The sequence below is a fragment of the Callospermophilus lateralis genome, chromosome 14, assembly GCF_048772815.1.
Source record: "Callospermophilus lateralis isolate mCalLat2 chromosome 14, mCalLat2.hap1, whole genome shotgun sequence".
In the NCBI taxonomy this organism is placed as follows: Eukaryota; Metazoa; Chordata; class Mammalia; order Rodentia; family Sciuridae; genus Callospermophilus; species Callospermophilus lateralis.
In genome coordinates, this window is record NC_135318.1 from 23,180,075 (window position 1) to 23,208,018 (window position 27,944).

Genomic DNA, 27,944 nt, shown 5'->3' on the forward strand with positions numbered 1-27,944 from the left:
ATTCTTGTTTGTTTGTTTGTTTGTTTATTATCTATCTATCTATCTATCTATTTATGGTACCGGTGATTGAACTCAGGGGCACTAGACCACTGAGCCACATCCCAGGCCAATTTTTTTTTTTTTTTTTGTATTTTCTAATTAGAGACAGGGTCTCACTGAGTTGCTTAGTGCCATGCTTTTTACTGAGGCTGGCTTTGAACTCGAGATCCCCCTGTCTCAGCCTCCCCAGCTGCTGAGATTACAGGAGTGTACCACGACTCCTGATTTGATTTTTATTTTAGAGGTGGTTCTTGTAGCCATTTTTCTCCCTTTGGCAGAGAATACAACTCCCATGGTCTGAGTAAAACAAAAGCAAATTTAGTTTTAACTTCCTTATCTTCCTAGACCTAATGAGGAAGAAAGGGACAAATTTCCTTTTCTAGTAGAAGTAGTGCTGCTTCACAACTTCTTACCACATAGGCAAGATGCAGTGGTCAAGAACCTGCTCTTTCTGCTAGTTGAGGAAGGGAAGGGTAATTCTGATCAGAAGTCTGTTTAAGGCAGAGGTCAGAGAGTGCCCCTTGGCTTCAGCCTGGCCTGAAGAGAGCCAGTCAGAGCTCGGGCTGCTTATACACAAGCAATCCATATTATTTTGAAAACATATTGCAAAAAGCTGGATGTAATCTTACATATAAGATGAAGTATTTGTGTCTAAATCCAAACAGATGCATCTTAATATAGCTGTGTCAATCTGCTTTTAATAACTAATAATCACCAATATTTATAAAATACGTGTACTAGGCACCAATTGCTGTTCCAAATGCTTTATATATATCAACTCATCAGACTTCACAACACACCTTAGATTTGTAGGTAATGCTATTATCACTCCTATTTTTCCAACTGAAAAGGAAACAGTTTGGAAGCTTCAGTTATTAAGTGGTTGAACTGGGATTCAGTCCTGAACAGTCTGACCACAGGCTCAGCTAATGTAGGGGCTGTCTTGATATTGAAGAGGAATAAATTTCATCATAGGAGGGCCTTGGATTCAAAACAGAGAGTCTCCCAGAACCCCTACTGATGATAAGTTTAGGTTACCTCTCTGGGGTTCTTTATGAAATAAAGAGCTTCAAGAAACTAGGCCCTAAAAGTGCTTTCTGTTGGAGAAATCTAAGATTTTAAAATCATAAATTATAATGAAATTATTCTTGATACTTCTTGAGCAAAAGTATTTTAACACAGTATGAAGATTTTATAGGTTTAAACATATAGTTTAAACAGTAAGCATTTATGATGTGGCTAGTACAAATTGAGATATGTTGTAAGTGTAAAATATACACCAAATTTTGAAAACTTAATATGAAAACAATGTAATCCTGTTAATTATTATTTTTATCATTTTACATTTTGAAATTATAATATTTTACATATATTGGGTTAAGTGTATTCTTTATTTTTTTTAAATGTGGCTATTAGATTTGAAATCATGTTATATTTCCCCTAGAGAGTGCTGTTGTAGAGAGTCCTAAATGAGAGAAAGAAGGCATGGTTCTTATGGGCAAGGAACTAATCTAATAAAATAGGAAACATAGTGTGTATCTAATAAAGCGAAGTATATCTGTAAACATAGTGCCTCCTATTTGACCATGGATGAAGTATATATTTGATTAATTAATTGAAAACAATAACTTTATTTGTGCTGTGTGCAGTAATATAGTTATTGAGTATTTACCATATATGAAGCATTCTTTTAAGCACTTTACATATGTTAGTTTTCTTAATACTAATAATAACCTTTAAGGTAAATGCTGTTATTACTGATGGAGCCATAGTGAGGTTAAGTTACTTGCTTTTAAGGTAATATAGTTAGTAATGGAGTAAATTCAAGTCTGTTTAGTTTGGTTCTAGAGCCTGTGCTGCTAATCACTGTATTGTACTGCTGTTAAACTAGGTGATCTCATGATTTTATCTATTTTTTTAAATCTTAATGATTATACACAGTAGTAGTGTGTACATAGATAACCTATTGGACTTTTGTTTTTTTAGCTTAGGAGATGGCCTTAGTACTAGCTTATATTTATATTTACAGATTTATTCTTCATTTTCTCAGTGTGAATACTTTTTATTTATGGTGAGTGCTTATTAGTTAGGCCATTAATGCCTCAATTTCAGCTTGTTAATTGCATTGTGGTGGTATTCTGCAAATTTTGAATGTTGCAGAAAGGTATGCCTAGACTTTCAGGGAGAAATGTATATGGCCAAATATTAACAAATAAACTTTTTGTAATTTAAATGAGAGGTAGCAAAAGGAAATAGAGGAATGTTCCATTGGATTTTCTGTGCCTATAAACTATCATTTAGGCTTTAATTTTTTAAAAATGGGGGTGGGGAGGTTGGGACTAATGCTGTGCCTGGATTGAGCATGTATTTGATATTTATATTATATATATATCATATTCATATATTGAAGTACCATCTTAAAGTAATTTGTAACATAAAACTTAAATACATCTGTTTATATATGTATATGTATATATATATATGTGTGTGTGTGTGTGTGTGTGTATATGTGTGTGTGTGTATATATATATTTTGTGTATATATAAATATGTTGTAAGTGTAAAATGGACACCAAAATTTAAAAATAATGTTACCTTGTTAATTATTTTCATCTATGAGCATGTGTAAAAATATATATAAATGTGTATACACACACACACACATTTTTATTTATTTTCTGGCTATCCATTAGGTGTGAGATGCCGTGGTTGATAGAGTAGATGACACAGGTCCTTGTTCTAAAAAAAATAAGACAGGAAAAAATAGTGGGTTTGATATCAACTCAATACAATAACGATGAATGGAAAATGAGTCTTACAGGAGTTCCAGGGAAAGAAGGAAACTGATTTGAACTAGTACTGTGGGAAGGGTTACAGTAGAGGCTGAGAATCAAGCTGGTCTTGTAGGGTGCCTTGACTTTCCTTAGGTGGAGTGGAGTGGGTATATGAGCAAATGCTTAGACATGAGGAAATATCAGTTGAACTTGGACACAGGAAGACTTCAGTTGTTTAAAGTGTTAGGAAGGCTGAGTAGGTGGGAAATTCCACCAACTCAAGACCCTGAAACACCTTGAGTTCTAGGAATAGGAATTTGGATTCCTTAAGAAATTTAAAGTTACAGAGAGATACGAGTATCAGAAAATCTGTTTTTTTTCCCCCTCTGTTTTCACACTACAACTCTCAACAGAAGACTTCTGTGACCCCAAAAGGTATGGGAATTTCTCTCCACCAACAAGCAAGCAAGCAATCTGGTAGCAGGCACCAACTGGATGTCTTCTAATCTACAGTTGTAACACTCTGTATCTGGAGATAGCATCAGATCCTACAGGTCAGTCTTTAAGACTTAATGTAAACCCAACAGCATCAGATCCCACAGGTTGAGGGCTCAGTCTTTAAGACTTAATGTAAACCCAACACCCCCACTTCAAATGCCAGGTGCAAGCTCCAAGTTGTTTTACCTGTGCTTATGACCTCGCAGCTACAAATTGGGATTTCCACAACTCTCTCCTTGGATTCAGTTAACTTGTTTTATTATAAAGGGTATCATAAAGGATACAGATGCCGAGGTGTATAGGGTGATGTATGTGGAAGCGTTATGGAGTTTTCATGCTCTCTTAGGATGTACCATCCTTCAGGAACCTCCAGTTATTCAGGTGTCCAGAAGCTCTTTGAACCCTGTCTTTTGGAATTTTTGTGCAGACTTCGTTTCATAGATATGATTATTAATAGTCTGGATAGAGAAACCCAGCAAGTCTTCTTAATTCAGATTCATGTCTTCTTGCTGCAGTGTTCTTTCCTCCTTTGAAAAGAGGAGGCTCCTATGACCTACTGTGGAGAATGGTCAGAGAATTTCTTTATGGCCAGTTCCAAGGCAGTAGGTTGGGGCACAATTAGACTTCTGAGACTTGATTTGAGGAAGAGAGATACTAGTTTCTGTGACCTGCATTCAGGAGGGAGGGAGTTATGAGCCAGGAACCATGGGTGAAACCTAAAAAATATATACCATAATATCACAGATACTTTACCCTTGAATTACTGCTTATTAGGTGAACAACACTAATAAGTTATGTTATTGGCTTAAAATCCTAGATGTTTTCAGTTCTTGGTAATATGAAATACTGAAGAGCTTACTTTCTTCATTGCTGGTTAAATCTAGTTCATGAAACTGGTTTGCTAGCATTATCTCAGACTTCCTGGTTAGAAGCATTTTATATCACCTACCTAATACTTGATACTGGTCTGTTTGTAGAAATGAAAAATCAGTATTTTTGTATTGACTTTGTTAATTTCATTTAAAATTTTAACATGTTGTGAATTTATATATTTTTATTTACTGGGCACATAATAACTCTCTCTTATTTTACAGGTCTAGCTTTGTTGGTTTCACTACTTTTTTCTAGCACCAGTGGGCTACTTGTTTAACTTGCTGAACTCTGTTTTTTTCTTTGTAAAATTGGAAAGATACCTTCTTTCTGGGCATGGTAAATTGCTTAATGAAATAAGACAGTTTAAAAAGAACACAGTAATATCTAGAGTATTATGGAGATCAATACTTAGTGAATTTTCTGTTTACTTACTGAGTGGAGACTTAATAAATTACTTAATGTAGACTTTCATGTTGTGGCTCTTATAAACAAATCTGGAACGTAGTAACTTTCATAGATTTTTCCAATTTTGTTATAGTAACCTTTTTTAAAAATATTAATATACCAACATAGCTTATTAATATATTTAAAAAGATAATTTTCAATGTTTCATTGGAATCTGTATTAAAAACTGAAGTAGCAAAGGACATGATGTTCTCCCAAGGTCATTTCATTTTATGAATTGAAAGTATACTCTCTGTCATTGAATGAAAATAAAGTCCGGGAGAAATATTCTGTTTCACACACGTTTAAATCATGCTATTCAGGAATGCAGCTGACTTGTCTTTTGGTGTATACCTGTGAATGTGCGGATATGTGTGGATTTTTGTAACCCATAGTCACCATATGGAACAGTTCCTTCACTCCAGAAAATTCCCTTGTGCTATCCTTTTATAGATGCATCTTCTCCCTGTACCTCAGCAACCACTGGTCTATTTTCCATTTCTTCCTTCATGGACTGGATTAATGGGGACTGTCAAATCAGATGAATATCTTAAAATGTTTGTCAAATAAGATAAAATATGGGAAATATCAGTAGGATAATGTTGGAAGTGCTTAGCATTTAGAGGAAACAGGTACTTAAAAAACAGTTTCATATATAATAGTATGTTGGTAGGTAAATCTTTGCTGGATTCTTTTGGTAGGTGAATCTTAGTTGGACTCTTTTTAAAAGAGTCAAGTTTACATAATCTTTGACAATTTAATTTTCCCCTAACTCAGGTTTTTAGGCTACTTTTTAAAGACTTTGTTCCACATGGTTCTGATCTCTGGAAATCCTTATTACTTAATGTTTTAAAACCTCATATTCCTCATAAGTGGACATTTATCTTGAAGGATTTTGTGAAAATTAAATATTTTGATATACACTTATGTATATATATGTGTTAGTCTTTATAAATACATACTCACACATATATACACACATACACATCAAATATGTATCTTTAGGGGCCTGGCCTACAGTAAGCATTTAATCAATTTTTTTAAAATAATATAATAATATTGTATAGTAATTTTTGGAATGGTTTGGTAAAGGAATATCATGTCCTCTTGATATCTGGAACCCTACTCCACACTTCTCCATGAGAAGGTTGATCCTCAGCATCATCTTTCTTTTTTAATAGTTTTTGATAATTTCTTTTGGAAATATGTCATCGATTTCTATTTTGAGGTAGAGAGGCATACACTAAATCTAGTTCATTTTATCTTAGTGTTTATTTCATATTATGACCATTTCATAAATGTCATTTTGGGATTTGATGATTGGGGTGACTCTTTGCCAACTCCAGGGCTTCCTTTTGAACTTAAAAGCCCATACTGTAAGATTGGTTTTCTTTCTTCTTTTCTTTTCTTTCTTTCTTTTTTTAGATAGTAGTATTTTTTATTTAACAGATATTAAAGAACATATTGTCTCTTGTTCACATTTGGGTTGTTACCAAAACGACTTTGCTTTTACATTTATATTTCTTAGTTCATGCAGATATAAACTTTATTTTTATTTATATCACCAACACTTCTCTTTCCCAAGAGAAAAACTTTGTTTTCCTAAGGACATCATCACTTACCTATAATTTTCGTATAAATTTTAATAAAATATACATATGTGGGAATATATAATAAAGTATTACTCTATTATTTCGGATTTAAAAAATGATACAAGCATATACTTTAAAAGCTATGCCTATTAAGAAATAGATACAGACTATAATTTCTAAAATATACATATATATTTAAAATTAACCTATATTTTTGGTTTATAAATATAATTTTATAAATAAGGTTGTTAAAAAACTTAAATCTTAAATGACTTAAACACGGTCAGCTATATATAAGGTACTGAAATATATATTCTTTCAAGTTTAAGGTATCTCTCCTAAAAGCTGAGTTCAACTGAATAAAAATTAGAATAGCCATATTTTCCTTTATGCAAGATACCTAACTATAGCCAAAAGGTCAGAGAATGCAATAATAGTGAATATCAAATTCTCCCCAATTTCTATTAGATAAGTACATATAATCTTATAGAAAAACTGTTTTAACAAAAGAATCAATAAATACAAAGGGAAGGGACTACAAAGAAACTGACTGAGTTCTAGTAAGGGCCCTTATTTTTACAAATTAGGGATTATTTTATAATCTTGATAATTACTTTGGTCATGTCATGTGTCAGTGGTAGAACCAACCTCATCTATTTTGGGGTGTTTTGACCATATCATTGGTCTCTTATTACTGACCTATTATCTATTTACTATATTTTAATTTGGGAAACTACCCAATAATATAACTATTTTTCTCTTCTTCACAACAACTATTTTTCTTATTAATGAGCATTTTAAGAATAGGATGCAGTTCATGATATTAGAGCACTTTTGTAACTTCATCAAGATGAGAACATTATACAGGAAAAAGTTCACTTTACAGGAAATTTGGTTTAGCTGGAAAAAGCATATATAAAACCATAGCTTTAAAACTTCTTTATATCATAGTGACTTCATATGTTGTGAAATGGTTTTCTATAATCTTGACATTTTCTTCTGATAACCAGTTTTCCTGTTTTCCAAAGACTTTAATCTTCCTAGAGTTTGTTGCTCTTGTAGCTCTAGAAGGGTTATCTTTGAATGTAGTTTAGAGACTTTTTGCCAAAGATGTTCCTTATTTATGTCTTGTCTACAACAAGAATGTTCAATTTGTAAAACTTCTGCCCCATGATCTATATTCTTATATAAGGACCTTATATTGGTTTTCTTTTTGATATTTTGATCCTTTTCTTAAAAATAAACCACACAATGTTCTGATATATAGCATCTGAGACAGTAGAATACAATTGCTTTTCTACAAATTTAATTATTTAATCAAGTGCAGAAACAGATTTTGAATTTTTTCTTCTTGCCCACAAATTCTCATGTAGACCGTCTTTAGCAGTATTCTTTGTCTCATTATTAGTGTTCAGAATATTCATAGAATTAGTTAAAAGAATTGGAAGGAAGCTTTGAAATCATCTATTCTGTTCTTAATTCTGTGTAACCCAAAATCCCCCTTTTATAATAAATATTTCCAATGTTCTCCTGAAGAATCCTGAAATGAAATTCCTAATTAATGAAATTTTTTGCCCCATAATTAAAATGAGTCAATATTTTTAAACTTAGTGTAGACTTTCTAACTGGAATATGGAGAAATAAAAAATACAATGCAGGGTATGATTATGCTAAAAGGAAAAAAGATGAAGAAGAAAAAGCCATAATATGTTTCCAGTGGGTAATGCTGTCCCTTTGAGAGCCACTGATTTAAACCAAACCTTTTCATTTCTTTGGTAAAGAAAGTTAAGGTGGCTGTGAAAGGGTAGAGGAGGTATGTGGAATGGCTTGGGATTCTGTTCTTGGTATCACACACCCGTGGTTATTGGCAGAGCTTGAATCTTAGAGAACTACTCTGAGCAGTCAGTAGGCACAAAACTTTTGTGTCATGGTTTTTCTAAAATTTATATGAAAACAATTTTCTTTTAAAAGAGATAGTTATACCTTGTCTCTAGCTGTAGGTTAGATGTTGGGGCCACTCTGATGAATATGAGGGCCAAGGGAAGTCTTCAAGGTGGTACCAGCACCTGTGCCCTCAGCCTGACTGCCCTGGCACACAGACTCTCAGTTCATGCAATTTCTTAGGGTCTTTTTTAGGGTAGTGGTGGTTGATGGACATTCAGAGACTTGTGTGGTAACCCTGGAGGATGTCCTGTACCTTCACTTGTTAACTCCGGGACTCTTAACTTTCTGGCTTTGTGACCTTGTGTGCAAACTCATTTTTTCATCTGTAAAGTTCCCATCTTTCTGTGATATTTTTACCTTTATGTTGCTGCAAGAGTCAAAGGAAAGTGATTTATACATTGTATGTAATGTGTGATATGCAAATACAGTGGACTAGGGTTAACTAAAAAACCTAGTAACCTCCCTCTACAGGGCTATAGAGAGAATGTGTTCTTATTGTAACACTCTGCAGTGGGGTAAAAACTCTAATCTGGATCTTATTTCAATTCCTTGGACCTAACAAAGACCTACACACCTCAGGGACAGGAGATATCACACAAACTGTCCTCTGTCCAATTCTCATCTCTCCCTGTTCAGCCCTGAGGAATCACTCAAATAAAAGCCAAATCAAAACAAAACTTTTCAGTATTTTTTCTCTAAAACTGGGAATTAAATCCAGGCATGCTTTACTACTTTGAGTTTAATTTCATTTTGTTACATGCAAATTTCCAATTTTCCCAGCACCATTTGTTGAATAGGCTGTCTTTTCTCCAGTGAATGTTTCTGGCCCTTTTTTAGTATCAGATAACTATATTTATATGCGTTTGTCTTCCTGTCTTCTATTCTGTACCATTAGTCTACATGTCTATTTTGATGCCAATACTATGCCATTTTTGTTACTATGGCTCTGTAGTATGTTTTAAGGTCTGGTATTGTGATGCCTCCTGCTTCACTCTTCTTGCTAAGAATTGTTTTGTCTATTCTGGGTTTCTTATTTTTTCAAATGAATTCATGATTGCTTTTTTCTAGTTCTATGAAGAAGGTCATTTTGGACTTTAATAGGAATTGTATTAATGTATCTGTATAATATTTTTTGGTTGTATGGTATTTTGACATTGTTAATTCTGCCTGTCCAAGAGCATGGGAGGTCTTTCCATCTTCTAAGGTCTTCATCAAAAGTTTTCTTTAGTGGTCTGTAGTTTTCATTGTAGAGGTGTTTCACCTCTTTTGTTAGATTGAGTCCCCAATTTTTTTTTTCTTCTGAGGGCATTGTGAATGGAATAGTTTTCCTAATTTCTCTTTCAGTTGATTCATCACTGATATATAGGAATGGAATTGATTTATGGTGGTTAATTTTATATCCTACTATTTTGCTGAATTCATTGATGAGTTCTTGGGCATTCTAAATATTGAATCATGTCATTGGCAAATAGAGATAGTTTGAGTTCTTCTTTTCCTATTTGAATCCCTTTAATTTTTTAATTCTAATTGTTCTTGCTAGAGTTTCCAGGACTATATTGATTAGAAATGTTGAAAAATGGCATCCTTGTCTTGTTCCAGGTTTCAGAGGGAATGCTTTCAGTTTTTCTCCATTTAGAATCATGTTGGCCTGAGGTTTAGCATATACAGTTTTTACAATGTTGAGGTATGTTCCTACTGTCCCTAGATTTTTTGTGTGTGTTTTGAGCATAAATGGATGCTAAGACAGTGTTAAGAGGAAAGTTCATTCCATTGAGTTCATTCCTTAAAAGAATAGTAAGTCAATAAATAAATAACCCAGGGCTGGGGATGGGGCTCAGGTGGTTGCGCGCTCGCCTGGCATGCGTGCGGCCCAGGTTGGATCCTCAGCACCACCTACAAAACAAAGATGTTGTGTCTGCCAATAACTGAAAAATAAATAGTAAAATTCTCTCTCTTTATCTCTCCCCCTCTCCCTCTCTCTTTAAAATAAATAAATAAATAAATAAATAAATAACCCAGCATTACATCTCAAAATCCTGGAAATAGAAGAATAAATCAACACCCAAAGCAGTAGAAGACAGGAAATAATTTAAAATCAAAGTTGAAATTGAAACAAAAGAATCCAAGAAATTGAGAACACAAAAAGTAAATAAAATTGATAAAACCTTAGCCAAACTAATGAAGAGAGGGAGAAAACTTTGAAGTACTAAAATTCGAATTAAAAAAGGAAATATCACAATGAACACTGCTGAAATACAGACAATAATTAATAACAATTTTGAATAAAATAGAAAATCTAATCAAATACAAAGTCTTCTTTTTTTGGTTTTATTGATTTTACTTTTTTTAAAATACACAACAGTGGAATGCATTACAGTTCTTTCTACACATATAGAATACAATTTTTCATATCTTCGTATATAGAATATGTTCACGCCAATTTATGCCTTTGTACATGTACTTTTTTTTTCATTACAATTCTTATTACACACATATACCATATTTTTTCATATCTCAGTTTATATATAAAGTATGTTGACACCCAGTTCAAGTCTTCATACATGTACTTTGGATAATTATGTCCATGTAGACATTCACAAATTTTGAAAGACACATGACCTACCCAAATTGAATCAGAAAATTTAAACAGATAAGTTTCAAGTAATTTGAAATTGAAGATGCCATCAAAAGCCTACAAGAAAGAAAAGCCCAGGACCAGTCATATTCTCATCAGAGTTCTATCAGACCTTCAAAGAATTATCACCAGTCCTCCTCAAATTATTCCATGAAATAGAAAAGGAGGGAACCCTTCCAAACTCTTTCTATGAAGCTAGTATCACCCTTATACCAAAACCAAACAAAGACATATCAAGGAAAGAAAATTTCAGACCAATATCCCTGATGAACATAGATGCAAAAATTCTTAACCTAGATACTAGCAAATTGCATACAAAAACATTAAAAAGATAGTGCACAATGATAAAGTGGGATTCATACCAGGAATGCAAGGTTGATTCAACATACTGGACATTAATAAATGTAATTTATCACATCAATAGACTTAAAGACAAGAATCACATGATTATCTCAATAGATGCAGAAAAAGCCTTTGTGACCAACTTTAAATGAAGATTCTATAAGTAAACAAACTATCAAGAGATTGTCTTAATAGAAAGGAAAGGAAAAGAAACTATTAGCAGGGAATCCAGGATCTCTATTAACTCATCTAGGATGCCAAGGCTTTGCCTGGGCTGCTAGTTTTAAATGATGTTAACATCCCCTAATGAGGAGAGGTCGGGCAGATATGAGGAGTGAGGTCTAGTGTAAAGGGGCAGTTCTGAATTAAATCTGATGTTTTTATTTGTTTTATGAGTCTTCATGGTGGAATTATTGAAGAAAGGATTCTATGGCCAAAAAGATTTTCAAACCACTATCTCTAATGCCTCTTTGAACTATGAATTTCTATGATAGATGATTTTATAGGCAGTGTGCTTTTTAAATTGAATTTTCAGAGATGTCTCTCATAATATTTTAATGGTTACATCCTACTATTCTGAAAACTGTCTTCTTTGCTTCATCAAATAACATATTTAGGTTCGTAGATCTTATAAAGAATTTTAAAAAAATCTTATGAATATCAGCTACCTTTTTATTAAGGCATCATGAGCTTTTGTTACCAAATGAATTATTTTTATTGGCATTCATGTTAATTTCTCCATTTATGTTTTTATTTGTTAATGGTAAGAACATGCTACATGAAATATTTTAAAATACATGAAGAGAGTTCTAGGGTCAGTCTCCATCTGTTATTTATTTTGATTTTTGCTAGTCTGTGGAAAAAATGGATCACAGAAGTAATGTTTTAATAGCAAAGCAGATGTTTCAGATATTAACCCTGTTATTTGAACAAAATACACTTTTGTACAAGAAGTGAAACCCAATCACAATTTTTCAGAATAAGTCAGAAAAAAGTGTTTTGAATTAAAAATCTTTTGATTTCCTTTATGAGGTATTAAATAATAATTATGAAATCTTAGATAAAACAATGTAATAATGTATTCTATAATTTTTTAAGTAAAGATCACTCATTTATACCTTTTCTTCATTATGTTTTGGGTTTTTATCCTTATAACTTACAGTTATTATCTTGAATGGTGACTGTATATTATTTGTCTTTGGTTCTACCTCATTAAGTTGATACTTATTAAGTTGATAAATCGGTTTCATGAAAAAATTACACAGTAGTTTCATGAGAGTTTTAAAAATGACTCCAGAAGACTATTTTAGGCTGCTGTTGAATTGTTTTTCTAAAGTAGTAGTTTCTGTATCTCCCACCCCTGTCCTGCACTGAGCTACATCCCCAGCACACCCCTCTTTATTTAATTCTGAGACAGGGTCTCACTAAATTGACCCAGTGGTCTTAAATTTACGCTGCCTCCTGTCTCAGCCTTCTGAGTAGCTGGGATTAGAGGTGTGTGCTGTCATGCCTGGTAGAAACAGTATATTAACTCTTGAGTTACAGACCCCTCTCATAAAAGGCCTTCTTTTTTCAGGAAAGTAGATGTACATAACTTAGCATTACAATTAATTCTAGGGGACCAAACCCTCAAATACATCTATGGGTTATCTACCTTGTGCCATGTTAAGAATAGATTTTAATAATGATCATCATATTTCACCATCATTAATAACCCCATGCCCAGTCCCTTTCCCTCTAATCCCTCTGCCCTATCTAGAGTTCGTCTATTCCTCCCATGCTCCCGCTCCCTATCCCACTATGAATCAGCCTCCTTATATCAAAGAAAACATTCGGCATTTGGTTTTTTTGGGATTGGCTAACTTCACTTAGCATTATCTTCTCTAACTCCCTCCATATACCTGCAAATTACATGATTTTATTCTCTTTTATTGCTGCATATATGTGCATATATGCCACATTTTTTTTTATCCATTTATCTATTGATGGGCATCTAGGTTGGTTCCAGTTTAGTTATTGTGAGTTGTGCTGCTATAAACATCGATGTGGCTGTGTCCTGGAAGTATGCTGTTTTAAGTCTTTTGGGTATAGACTGAGGAGAGGGATAGCTGGGTCAAATGGTGGTTTCATTCCCAATTTTCCAAGAAATCTCCATACTGCTTTCTATATTGGCTGCACCAATTTGCAGTCCCACCAGCAGTGTATATAAGTGTACCTTTTCCCCCATATCCTCGACAACACTTATTGTTGTGTATATGCATAATGCTGCCATTCTATCTGGAATGAGATGAAATCATAGGGTGGTTTTGATTTACATTTCTCTAATTGCTAGTGATGATGAACATTTTATTCATGTATTTGTTGATTGATTATACATCATCTTCCGAGAAGTGTCTCTTCAGGTCCTTGGCCCATTTATTGATAGGGTTGTTTGTTTTTTTGGTGTTTAGCTTTTTGAGTTCTTTATATATCCTTGAGATTAGTGTTCTATCTGATGTGTGAAGGGTAAAGATTTACTCCTAAGATGTAGGCTGTCTATTCACTCACAGATTGTTTCTTTTGCTGAGAAGAAACTTTTTAGTTTGAGTCCATCCCATTTATTGATTCTTAATTTTAATTCTTATGTCACAGGAGAATTATTAAGGAAGTTGGGGCCTAATCCCACATGATGGAGATTAGGGGAATGTGATGATCATTATTATCCAAAGTACAGGTATGGAGATACTAATTGGTATGAATATACTTTGTATACAACCAGCGATATGAAAAATTGTACTCTATATGTGAATTAAGATTTGTAATGCATTCTGCTGTCATATATAAATAAAACACAATAGATTTTAAGAAACTGATTTAAGTATTTTCTTCATTTTGCTTATATCTATTAAAAGAATAAGTACTGTGAATGATAATTGTTTTACTTGATAAAATGTTGGTATGTTCATTCAGTTAATATTAATCTGTAACAAAAAAGTCTTTCATTAACTGTAATAATATACCTATGGATCTTAGAAATAATGTGGAAAGTTTGTGTTGTTTTGAAGATTTATAATATGAAATATTTTAATTTCATGAAGGAAAGCATTCTGCTGCTACACTAGTCTCATCACTTGTTAGATGCTTCCTGGAAACAGTGATGTTTTTATATATTCCAGTCAAATGCCAGTAATTTTATTTTAGAAAATAAAGATTGATATTTGAATATCAATCCTTATTTATGAAAAACATTGGATCAGTGTCCTTAATATTATATAATTCAAATTTTATACTTCTCATTAGTGGTTAAACCTACTCTTAATAATATGCATTAGTGATGGGCTCCATCTACCCTCTTAATATAAGAAATACTGGCTTCTAACATTTCCTATTAAAATAAATATTGTTGGGATTTTGTTGTTATATAAAAAAAAGTACTCTTTTCATACAATTTGAAAAATAAAGGGAAGGTAGAAGGGGAAAAAGTCAACCATAGTCATTACACAGGGACAGCTATTGGTAACATCTCAATGAATGTCTAACTAGTCTTTTATTTCTTCAGTGATTTCCTTCTATTTAGTTTCTGGCTCCCCTTTGTTCTCCAGCTTTCCTTGCATATTTTCTTATTCTCAATTTCTAAGGTGGTAGTTATTGCTGTAATTCTCTTTCCTTCAGCATTCATGACTTCAGGGTAAAATCAGTTATTCATGTGTTGATAACCTCCCGGCTAATGAATTTTTTGTTTTAATATATAATTTATATAGTTTGTACAGTTGTAAAGTATATAGGTCACTAGGTTTTAGACTATTCACAGAATTGTTCAGCCATCACTACTGTCTAATTTTAGAACATTTTTTAAACCCTCTCAACAAACTTTGTGCTCATTGGTAGTGGTTTCTCATTCCCCGCATCCCCCTTTCCCCAACCTTAGGGAACCACTGATCTGCTGTTGTTTTCTGTAGCCTGTCCTGTTCTGGACATTTCATATGAATGAAATCCTATAATATGTGGACATTTTTGACTGACTTCTTTTCACTTATCATTGTTTTTTCAAAATCCATCTATGTTGTAGCATGTATCAGTACTTCATTCCTTTTCTTGTTCTGTAATATCTATGGATAGCTATACAACTTTTGTTTATCTGTTTAATAAATGAAACATATTTGGGCTTTTCCACATTTTGACTATTATTAATAGTGCTGCTATGAGCATTCATTTACATACTTTTATGTGAACATGTTTTTATTTCATTTGGGTATATTCTATCTAGGATTTTAGTAACATTTTGAGGACTGTAATCCTTGGAAAAGGAAGGTAGTCACTTAAATAACATCTAGGAGGTATTAACTGTTATCCCTAATCTGCCTTCCTGAAATGATTTCATATGGTACTGTTCTTAGGTTAAGTGTATTTGGCTTTAACTGTAATGTCTTATAGGGAAATGTTGTTTAGTAACAGGAAATTATTGAAATGTGGTGTTCTTGCTATTTATGCAGAAAAATATTGGTGACATTTCATTAAAAAATTTTGCTATTTATAATTCATATTGTTTGAAATAATTTGGAGATTGATAAAGCCTAATAAAGACCCTTGGACTTTGGAAAACCTTCCGGATTAACCAGTCACCTTACAGTGGGTACCTTAAAAAATACTGTCATGAGGTCTGCTTCTTCATGCCTTCTGTCTTAGCTGAACTGAGCACTTTCCTTCCTCTAGGCACAGGCCTTGTTTGTGTCTTAATTCCTTCTCAGTGGCTTAGCCTTCTGGGATCCTTAGAGGTCACAGGAGATGCTGTAGCAATTGGCTATGCCAATGTGAACACAAACTAGGTCCCTCAACCTTTTCTTTTCTCAGTTTCTTCACTGCTGGACTGAGAGAATTACATGTTGAGACCAAAAAAATGTTTAAAATGTAGTGATTTTATTCTAGCTCTAAACTTCTAAGTTTTGCCAACTATCACATTTCCTAATTTTTTCATGAATTTGGCCTATAGTATGTGCTTTCCTGTCTTTCTCCCTTACTGCCACCTTTAAGTTTGTTCTTGTCTTCCTCACCTAGATGTGCCGTAAGAGGGCACAGACACCCTGTACTGTTTTGCCTGGTATCTTGCCTAAAGATGGTTATTATTTGATGGTGCAAGTATGAGTTTTTAATGATTGGGAAACAGGGATGTAATAAGAAATGTCCATTGTATCTTGTGCAACTTCTTAAACAACTGTTGTCTGCTAGTTTTATTTATCCATAAATGACCTTTATTTATATATTCATGGGGCAACATTTTGTATGGATGGATTTAGTTTCAGTATACTCCTTGATTGCTTTGACAGCCTTTATGTCTGCATCAATCACTTAGTTCTTTAATTATACATTTGACTGGCTAGCTTCATGTCTCATGCAGGGAAAAACAAAACAGCTTCAACTTCAAGTGAATGGAGATAAATGCTATTAGGTAAATTGGGTGAGATAAATGCTATTAGGTAAATTGGGTGATAGTTTTGAGTGACTTTTGTTAGACCCAGGATCATTGGAGTGTCAGTATAGTTTCTAATGATAAAACGAAGAGAGACTCTATCATTCCTGTTTCCGTTAATGTCTTTAGTGGTTTTTACTTTGTAAAAATTCGAGCTTGGAGTATGGTGAACAATCATTTGGCTAAGAGGTACAGGTTATTTCTATCTTAATGTAGTGTAACAAAAATTTAATTATTTTTGCTTTGACTATAGGATCATGGAAACATAGGGATTACTGTAAAGTGACTTATTTTGGCTGTGCTTATACTTTTCCCTGTAACTTCTTTTCTTTTTACTGTAAAAGTAAAAAAAAAAAAAAGAAAAAGAAAAAATTTAATTGGGGGGAAGGTTCTATTCCCTTGAACCACCATCCGCAATTATATCCTGCCCTGTCCCATAGAGGTGACCATACTTACTGCAGGCAGTGATCCTTGTAGACAGATTTCTGGACATTTATATTTGTTTTTAGAGACAGAGTCTCATTTTGTTGCCTAGGCCAGCTTAGAACTCCAATGTTCAAGGGATCCTCCTGCCTCAGCCCCCCCCAAGTAGTTGGGACTATAGGTGTGTACTACCATGCTCATCTATGTTTGTTTATTTATATTAACCACATAGTTTCAAGAGTTTGGGGGAGCATGGTTCCTTCCTTCCAAAAGTTGGTATCATATTCTTTTTCTGTGAGCAATACTTGTAGAGCTTCCATTTTAGAAAATACATGTTGATCCCATCCTGCCCAGCTGCTACGTAGTGTCCCTTAGTGTTGGATTCACCACAGTTTACTTAATTATTCCTCTATAGCATTGATGGTTCTAATTTTTCTGTTGGACAGTGCTACAATGAAACATTTTTCCATGTGTAGTTGAGTATTTCTCTGGGCTAGATACTAAGAAAGAATTTGTGATGTAGGTATATTCAAAATTGTAAAAGCTTCTTGCCCTCTGAAGTGGCTTAATCACTTTATACTCCCTCCAGCTGTGAAAGCAAGAACACCAACAATTTCTAGAACATCAAAGGCAGAACAAGCCACTTTTGCCAGTCTTCTGAGATTGGGGAGGTGATTTGTTGTTTTAATTTACATTGACTTAAAATGTTTTTCTTTTTAGGTTTATTGACCATTTATATTTTCTTTTTGTAAGTTACATATACCTAATTGGATTATTTATAAAATATTTAACTGCCAGGTGAGGTGACACATAACTATAATGACTACTCTGGAAGCCAATGCAGGAAGATTATAAGTTCAAAGCCAGCTTGGAAAATTTAGTGAGACCCTGTCTCAAAATAAAAGGAAAAGATCGGGGATATAGTTCAGTGTTTGAACTCCCATGGGTTCAATTCCCAGGACCATAAAAACAGACAAACCCCAAACATTTATGTGTGTGTATGTATATATGTATATATATGACTATTTTTATAAACATCATTAAATATATGTACATACATAATGACTTTTTGATTATTTTTGAAATATACATGCAAGTACACAAATTACAAGTGTACAATTCAAAGAATTTCATAAAGCGAATACTCCCAGTGTAACCAACAGCAGATCAAGAAACAGAGCATTACCAAAATCTTAGAAGGCTCCTTGTGCCCAGTTTCTATACCTGCTCCATAACTCCCCAGGATAACATTATTTGTGCTTCTAACATTATGAAGACATTTATCTGTTTTGGAACTTCCTTCCTTCCTCCTTTCCTTTCCCTTTCCCCTTTCCCTTTCCCTTTCCCTTTCCCTTTTCCTTTCCCTTTCCTTCTTTTCTTTCTTAGAATGAGAGAATTTTAATATTTATTTTTTAGTTTTTTCGGCGGACACAACATCTTTGTTTGTATGTGGTGCTGAGGATCGAACCTGGGCCACACGCATGCCAGGTGAGCGTGCTACCGCTTGAGCCACATCCCCAGCCCTGTTTTGGAACTTTAGATAAATAGAATTATACAGTACATACTTTCTCCTTTCTATGTACTAACTTTTGAATACATTTTAAGTAAAAGAATTACATCAGAGTTTAGAGAACAATAAATATTTATATAGATATAATATTTGTGTATAACATGAATGTAGATAAATCTCACGTAGTTGTATATGATTTCTTCTCTCACCAAATATCAATAAATAGGTAATAAGAGATACGCAATGTGATTTTGACATAACTTGAGCCACCATTATCTAGAGCAGACCTCTCAGTGGCCTTCTTCACAGGGAGTTAAAGGCTTGTTGACTAAAATCCATTAATAGGCAAAAGTCCTTTGCTTCATTTTGTTTCCTTTAAGTCTCCCATTTTCTGTTTATCTTATTTAAGTGTTTCCTCAGATGCCTTTTTATCTGCTCCTGATAAAATATGGGTGCCTTAACAAGCCAACCAGAAACTTGGATATAGGGTAGACTGTTTATTAGAGAAACTCCCAGTGTTTTTATATTTTCATCTTTCCTCATAGTCTGGTCAGATCCCCAGATAAGTGTGTTCATTTTCTGCCTAGAGCTGAGTGTTCAATACAGGTAGCCACTATCCATGTGTGGCTATTTCAGTTTAAGTAAAATTAATTTAGAACTTCAGTTCCTCATTTGTACTAAGCACATTTTGAATTACTTAACAGCTACATGTAAATAGTGGTTACTATCATGGACAACAGAGCTATTGAACATTTTTTTATTGCAGAAAGTTCTGTTGGTGCTAACAAGAACTAAAATATTCCCATTACCAGGCATCTGAAGTGTCTGCATTCAGGATTCAGTATGGTTATGGTCACTTACTCCCTCTGAGAGTCTGTAGTAATGCCTTCAAGTGTGCAAGATACCCCTTCTACCTTCTGTAGGGAATAAACTTCCAGGTTTATTCTGGGGTCAGGGAAAGAAAGGGATCTAGGAATCCATGTGCTTCTCAGTTTTCACCTAATCCCTCTCATTTTGTTAAACCCACATACATCCCCATTTGTGCTCAGATATACCTGATGCTGCCAGTTTGTGTTTTCAGCTTTTTCTTCTGTGATCTTACATATGCCTTTTCAGGTCTACCAAGTGGTCAACACTTGGCTTCCTGCTTTCCAGCTTTTAAAACATTCCTAATCGTCTTTTTTTTTTTTTTGGCAGTACTGAACCCAGGGGTGCATTACCACTGATTTGCATTCTCTTTTTTATTTTATTTTTGAAATAGTGTCACTAAGTTGCTGAGGCTGACCTTGGGTTTGCAATCATCCTGCCTCATCCTCCTGAGTTGCTGGGATTATAGGCAGATGTCAGTGTGCCTGTTTATCTTATTTACATTCACTTTATATGTATTTCTTGTCAAGAAATACATTTAAGCAAAAATATCTAAAAATAAACTGTAATGTAACATTACAACCCAGCTACACTGCTCTTCAATGTGATGTATATAAAAATAGTAATGATGTTATAGGTAGTGTTTTATAACCTACCTTATTTTGGTTAACTCTGTATTTGGTTAACTCTGTTCCTGTTTGCCCTCTGGATCTGCTGTTTGTCCCAGGAATCTGACCAGTGTCAGCGCTAGTCTCGGATTTCCAGTTGGACAAATCTCCTTGAAGGAAATAAAAAGATAGAAGGAGATTGAAGAAAGGATTTTATTTCTAGGCATCCTCTTTATAGAGTAATCTTGGGTTTATATATCCCCCTATTAAAATAAAACTTTTAAAAAATTTACCTAGAAACACAGGTACTCATATATACAAATATACAAATGTGTACATTTTTTAAAGACCTTGGGTTAATAAGGCAAAAACAAGATCATGTATCCATATTAGTTTGTAATTGGTTTTATTTATTTATTGAATAACATATCAGAGACATTCTTCCATACCAGACAATAGGAGTTACCTTATTCTCGTGAATGATAGAGTATTCCATAATATAAAAGTACCATAAAAAAGAACAATCTATTTTCCTTATTGGTAGGCTTTGTTATCTCTCACTGTTCAGTATTACAAATTATACTTCAGTGAATAACCACATGTCTTTTATGCACTTCTGTGAGTGTTTCTGCGTGGTAGAGATCTTGAAACATAATTGTTAATTAAATTTGTCATTTGTGTTTTGGCAAATTCTACCTCATAACTTATCTAAAAGTTGGCACTAAGGTACAATTTTAATAACAGACTAGAAAAAGACCTTTGTACTATAGCCTTGGTAATGTTAAATGTTATAAGTATTTTTATTTTTTGTAATCAAATAGCAGGAAAATTGTACCTCATTTTGATTTTATGTATCACTGATTACTGGTGAGCATGTCATACAAAGGATGATTTAGGGTGTTTTAGGAGAAAATTTGTTGAATCTAACCTGAATTTATATTTATATTAATATTTAATAATCATAACTATATTAAATATACCATAATCTATTTAACTATACTTATATTTAAGTTATATACACATATAGTTGAGCAAAGTTAATTTTAATTTTTCTACAAGAAATGTAACTTGCATAATGTGTCTGGTTTTGTGGGTTCTTTATTGATCCCCCATTTCAAATGAACTTTGAGTCACTTAATATTTTAAATTCATCATATACTTTTTACTCATTATTTTCTGTTGGACCTTTAAATCTGTTACTGTTCGTAGTTCTGACCTCTCTCCCCCACATTTTCTGGGAATGTTCTTTATTTGACCGATCATTATCAATAGCATTGAGGACTTGGAGTTAAGAGGACCAATTACCCCATTTCTTCACCCATAACCACCACTGATATAATCAATACTTAGGTTTGAGGTTTTTGTTTGGATTAAAGGAGAATTTTAGAACATATTTGACTTTAAGAAATATAGCAGGTCCTTTTGAAACCTCAAATTTATAAGCCTACTATAGTACTTTACTTTCCCCAAGGAATGGTGGCCAAGTAGATAGAATACAATAAAGGCCCCTTAAGATTAGGATGCTGGACAGTTGGCCAGAGTCATTACTACTAAAATGATTTTTTTTTTGACATGGGCCTTGCAATATTGATAATTCAGCTTTGAATTTCAGCAAAATTACAGATTTCTTCCATGTCATGGACCTTTTGGTTATTCATAAATAGTTGAATGTGTAAGTATCAAATGTGTAAATGCCAAGATCCCTCTATAAAATGCAAGGCAAATATTAGGTGCCCAAAAGGTAACTGATACTCAGAATTTCTGTTTCTGTTTGTAACATTAGTAGAGGCCTTAGAATTTTTTCCCGGTATACCTCTTTACTTTACAGATGAGGTGTCCAGGTTTAGTAGTGTGGTCCTGATTATCTTGCATTTGAATGTTAGAGCTTCTGTTGCGGTCTATGTATGTCCTGGCTCACAGACCTCTTTGATACCAAAATCTCTGAGTCCAGCATTTTTGTCAACAGATCCATTCTGTGTCTGTTTCAAAGTCCAGAGAAGACTTTTAAAACCAATCTGTATACCAGTCCATGCTTATGAACATGATGTCACTTTTAACAGCTTATCTTAAAACATGAGACATATGCCTTAGTTTTTTCCTTACCTCTACTAACATACTAAATGTGTTATTCTTGGCAATACTGAACAGGTTGTGTACAACTTTATCCCAAAGGCCCATGCCCTAGTGGTTTCTTGTAGCTCATAAATGTGTTCCTTATACCTGTAAACCTCAGTAATATCTAATGAGCAGTTCCGTATGTAAGCTTACTGTTTAATTTCTGTGATCCTACCTTTTTTGTTTGTTTTTGTCTTTTTACTGTGGAATATTTTTTCTATTCCCCCTCTCTCTCTCTCATCCTCCAAGGGTGTAGGCCTTCTTGAATCCCTTTCCTTTCCCTTAACCCCAGTTGCATAACTTGTTCTGCCTCTATTACAGCATATATTAAATTGCTTTTTGTTCATTTGTGCACTTAGTTTCCCTAGCACCCTGAGAGTAAAACTAGTTGTTAACACTTGACTTGTTACATGAATAAAGTAAGGAGTCTATGAAGTAAAATATGGCTTCAACCTGAGTAGAGAAGTCTACGTATCCTAGTGGATTCCATTAGGCTCTGCCAGGTAATATCCTCCCATACGGTCATACTCCAATTATAAAATATGCAACTGAGTAAGAAGCCTAAGTGGGCCATGTCTTGATTCATATGCTGTTTTTGCCTTTTATCTGTGTGGCAGCTATTTGAGCTACATACAGATGGTTTGATACCATGGGTGATCAGATTCACATTGTGAGTTAGTGGAATAGGCTAAAGCAGGAGGATTACAAATTTGAGGCCAGCCTCATCAACGCAGTGAGACCCTGTTTCAAAATAAATAATAATAATAATAAAAAGGGATTGGTACAGTACTCCTGGGTTCAGTCCCCATTACCCCTCCCCAAAAGGTGTTATGAATTCCTGAGGTAAGTGAACATTGCTTTAACTCTCTAAAGGAAAAGTGGCTATTTGGAGAAAGGTTGTTGGCTTTAACTTGAAGTAGGTATAGTTTTTCAACTTGTTTCCTTTGTATCTGTTTTTGGCAGTAAAATGCATATATCGTTCTAAAACTATGTTTATTTTTTTCCAGGGGTTTTTCAAAAAAGAGTACATCAATTTTATACAAAGAATAAATAAAAAATGATGTTAAATGGCATTGTTGCAATTATTTTTAAGTGATATGGCCTTTATCTTTTATTTTAAAAGGGTTTAAAAGATCACATATTCTGTTACTAGTTATTTAGCCATACTTTTCATCATCAGAAACTGATAACCCCATTTCTACTGCTCCTCCCTAAAGTTTTTGTATGTTGTATATTATATACTAGGGAGACATTATGCTTCCCTACCAAATTCCTGTGAGTTTCTAAAATTCAGAATAATTTTTGCATAGGTAATAAAATTTGGGTTTAGAATTTTAACATCTTTATCATGTTATTTTTTAAAATGTGAGTTTAATTACAAAAGCAATATATTCTTGAGAAAGAAACAGTGTAGCTGACTGAGTGGGGACTTATCACATCAAATTACTTGGAGTCAGATCCCAGTCTTGCCATTTACTAACTGTGTGACTCTGAGCAAGTTACTTAACATCTTTGTGTCTTGGTGTCCTTATATATGTTGTGACTATTAAATCTATGAATATCAAATATATAAACTGGTGCCAGAATATTTTGAAAGCTAGATATATTTTAGAGTATTATAATTGAAGTAATCCAGAAGTATAGAATTCCTCAATCATAAGGGCATAAAGTTCTACATAATTATTTATAGCAGCATTAGTCATAATTCACTTTAAAATATATAGACGGATTGGGAGTGTAACTTAGTGGCAGACTGCCGCAGTCTGGCTGGGCACAAATCACGAGCCACTGAAGCAGGAACAAACTTTATTATTGAACTGCAAGAAAAAACCTCACACACGCTCCCGGGGAATTCTCCCGAATGCCCCGCGGCTAGTCCAGGAACCCCCAGCCGGAAATATCTCTCCCGTAAATCCCTCCTCCTGCACTTCCCCAACCAATGGGAACTCTCGGGGAATCCCCGGAACTTTTGGAACTCCAAAGTAGTGCGAGAACTCAAAAGTAGCGGCAGAGGCAGATAGTGATGCCTCGCCTGTCAATCAATACTGTTGGCAAAATGCCAGAGGCCATACAGACTCGGCCATGGCTCTCAGCATCTACCTCCCTTCTGTTTAATTAAACAACAAGCAATGTGGCTTAGGGACCGTGCCTGTTAGGTTGTCCAATTCAACATATGGTCCTTACCTGTCATCGGATGAGCTGACCTCTAGGCGTCAACCTCCTGTCTTAGGTTGGTACCACTGCAATTGGATCATACCCGTCACTGACTACCGGTCCAGCATACAGCCATACTTGTGGATAGGCCTTTGCACCAGTGGGGGAGTGAGGTTCTTTGCCTTACCTCTGTTGGCCCCCAAATTTTAGACCATCACTAGTAGAAGGGAGGAGGATGCAAAATGCCACGACACTAAGCCAATTGAGGGCTCCTTTGAAAAATTGTACCACCAGTGACACCATCAGCAAAAATACTCCAGCACTACCACAATTCGCGGCACCAACAGGTAGTTCACAATGCATGCAAGTGATACATAGTCCAGGCAAGTTCTGCAAGCAGTTCAAAGCAGAGGAATCTGTCAATATGTCCATTTCCTCCCAAAGTACATCGACTCCTTGATTGAGCATTACTTGTTGAGTTATTATTCATTGATGCATCAGTTTATACAGTTTGTTGTGAGAACTATTGAAGAAGCTGTAGTTTGGTTTTATCTTTGTCTTCACCGGCACTGGGATGAAGATAGTAATTCTGGCAATGATGCTAAAAAAAAAAAAAAAATTATGTAACATTCCAAGAGGCACTAAGAAAATAAATTTTTGAACAATTTACATTATCCTGGACAGAATTATTAAATATAATGAAAAGGAAAGGTGAAAGTAAACAAACAGATCTGTTAACCTCCTTATTTGTTCACATATTAAAACAATTTTCAACAGCTGTTTACCCAATCTAAATTAAACCATTAAAATCATGTGAATAAAAAAATTCGGGTCCATTTATTCATGAGTGCTCCTCATATATGATATATGGACATACGCACATACAGACATACAACACAAAACAGAAGTGTGCACACATAACATACAACACATAAGACAATAGTAAAGGCCTTGTAGCTTTACCTAGGTGAAATCTCCATTGCAATGTTTAAAAACTCCACAGTCAAAAAATAAAACTGATCAGAAAAACATTAACCTAGGTCTGTATGAGCTCAAAAATAAAATAGAACTTTATGATGTGGGAAAAGGTAATAATAAAATAAATATTGAAAAAAGCATCCTGGTTAATCACTGTCGCAGATGTAAGAATAGGCAAACTGGAGGTCTGGATATCAGCTGTTATGGATTTGAGTCAAATCACCTTTTTTTTTTTTTTGTCCGTAGAATTCGCTTTGGTTAGTTTCTCTGGAATCCAAATAGGCTGTTGTTCTCCCTGTGGAAACACACAAACAGAACCCCGACTCCAGACAATCACTGGGTCAGGACCTTAGTTAATCTCTCTGGAATCCAAATCGGCTGCTGTTCTCCCTGTGGAAACACACAAACAGACCCCCGATTCCAGACAATCACTGGGTCAGGACCTTTCCATTGTCTTGTTAGAATATCCTTCCAAAGTACCTTAGGCTTATGTACATTTTTTTGGACACATATGCCTTTCCGCAGCACTAAGCCCTGATGAATCCAAATTTAAAAAGTTTAGAGTAAAAAGGGTTATTTTAAGTTTATCTTTGGGGGATATATACCCCTTTCCAATTCCCTCTTTTTGCTTTAATAAATACATTTTAATAGTTTGATGAGCTCTTTCAACTATGCCTTGTCCCTGAGGATTGTATGGGATTTCTGTTATATGAGTAATGCCAAATGATGAGCAACATTGTTTAAAAGAGGTAGAAGTATAACCAGGACCATTATCTGTTTTTAACTGTTTTGGAACGCCCACAGTGGCAAAATTTTGTAAGCAATGAGCTATAACATCTTTAGTTTTTTCTCTGGCATGAAGGGAGCCCATCAAAAATCCGGAAGAAGTATCAACTGTAACATGCAGATATTTTAATTTTCCAAATTCTGGCAAGTGTGTGACGTCCATCTGCCAAATATGGTTAGGTATCAGTCCTCTAGGATTGACTCCAAGATTAACTTGTGGTAAAAAGGTCACACAATTTTGACATTGTTTTATTATTTGTCTAGCTTGTTCCTTAGTTATTTTAAAATGCTTTTGTACAGTATTAGCATTGACATGGAACCTTTTATGAACATTTGTAGCTGCTTCTAGTGTATAGAAAATATGTATGTCATGTGTAGTTTTATCTGCTAAATCGTTGCCCAAACTAAGGGCTCCAGGCAATCCTGTATGTGCTCTGATATGTCCTATAAAGAATGGATCTTTTCGGGCTGGGGATGTGGCTCAAGCCTTAGCGTGCTTGCCTGGCATGCGTGCGGCCCAGGTTCGATCCTCAGCAGCACCACATACAAAGATGTTGTGTCCTCTGAAAACTGAAAAATAAATATTAAAAAAAAAAAAAGAATGGATCTTTTCTGTCCCAAATTAGACATTGTATAGTGGAAAACAAAGAGAAAACAGTAGAGGAAGAGGAAATCCTACCAGCGTCTTCAAGGGATACTATAGCATTAACTATATACTGACTATCAGAAAATAAATTAAATACAGAATCTTTAAACATCACAAAAGCTTGTAAAACTGCATTAAGCTCTACCTTTTGAGCTGATTGTTTGGGTACTAAAAATGTAAAAGTTTGATCAGGGGTAACTACTGCTGCTTTACCATTATTTGACCCATCAGTGAATACATTTGGAGCATTCATGATAGGGGTTTTTCTTGTCATTTTTGGAAAAACTACAGGATGTGAAGACCAAAAAGACAACAAAGGATTAGATGGTAAGTGATTATCAAATGAAATATTAGATTTACACATGATTATTGCCCAAGTATTTAACTCATTAGCTAACTCATCAATTTGATCCATAATTTATGGAGTAATAATTTTATTGGGAGAAATCCCAAACACTCCCTTTGCTGCTTTTATTCCTTTGAGTATTAATTGTCCTACAGCCTCAGGATACCTAGTAAGAATAGTTTTAGGAGAATAAGATAAATGTATCCATAATAATGGACCTTCTTGCCAAAATACTCCTGTAGGATTATTTTTTGTTAGTATTACAATAAATAATAAAGGCAAAGTTATATCAATTCTATCCAAATGCATATTTTCCATATATGTTTCAATGATTTTTAATGCCTTTCTTGCTTCAGGCGTTAACATGCGGGGTGAATTTGGATCTGGTGGACCTTTTAGGATATCAAATACAGGTCCCAACTCTCCTGTTGGTATGCCTAGATAAGGCCTTATCCAATTTATGTCTCCTAATAACTTTTGAAAGTCCTTAAGTGATTTGAGTTGATCTACTCGTATTTGAATTTTTGGTGGATGGACCATGGTTGAGGATAATAGAACTCCTAAATAATTAATTGGAAAATTTAATTGTATTTTATCTATTGCTATCTCTAGATTATAATTTTTTAATAAATTTGTAAGTGTGGCATAACAGTCTAGCAATGTGTTTTTATCTGTGTGTGCTAACAATACATCATCCATATGGTGAAATATTTGTAGTTCTGGATTTTGATTTCTAAGTGGCTGGATTGCTTTGTTAACATAAATTTGACACATAGTTGGGCTGTTAGCCATCCCTTGAGGGAGTACTTTCCATTCATATCTCTGATCAGGACCTTCATGATTCAGTGCAGGGATAGTAAATGCAAAATGTGGACTATCCTCAGGATGAATTGGAATTGAAAAAAAAACAATCTTTAAATATCTA

At 34.2% G+C, this 27,944-nt stretch overlaps 1 protein-coding gene across 12 annotated transcripts in view; it reads left to right on the forward strand.

The window, feature by feature from the left end:
* Positions 1-27,944, forward strand: part of Lclat1 (lysocardiolipin acyltransferase 1) — a 233,340-nt gene that overhangs the window by 54,427 nt on the left and 150,969 nt on the right. Inside the window, exons 5-6 of one of the 12 annotated variants that reach the window (XM_076832818.2) lie at positions 3,226-3,366; positions 13,772-13,853. The exons of 9 other annotated variants lie outside the window; for them this stretch is intronic. The gene's annotated coding sequence lies outside the window, so the exon portion shown is untranslated. Of the gene's footprint in view, positions 1-3,225; positions 3,367-13,771; positions 13,854-18,425; positions 18,498-27,944 lie in introns of all 12 variants that reach the window. 2 more of the 12 variants (XM_076832819.2, XM_076832821.2) reach the window with 2 other exon arrangements.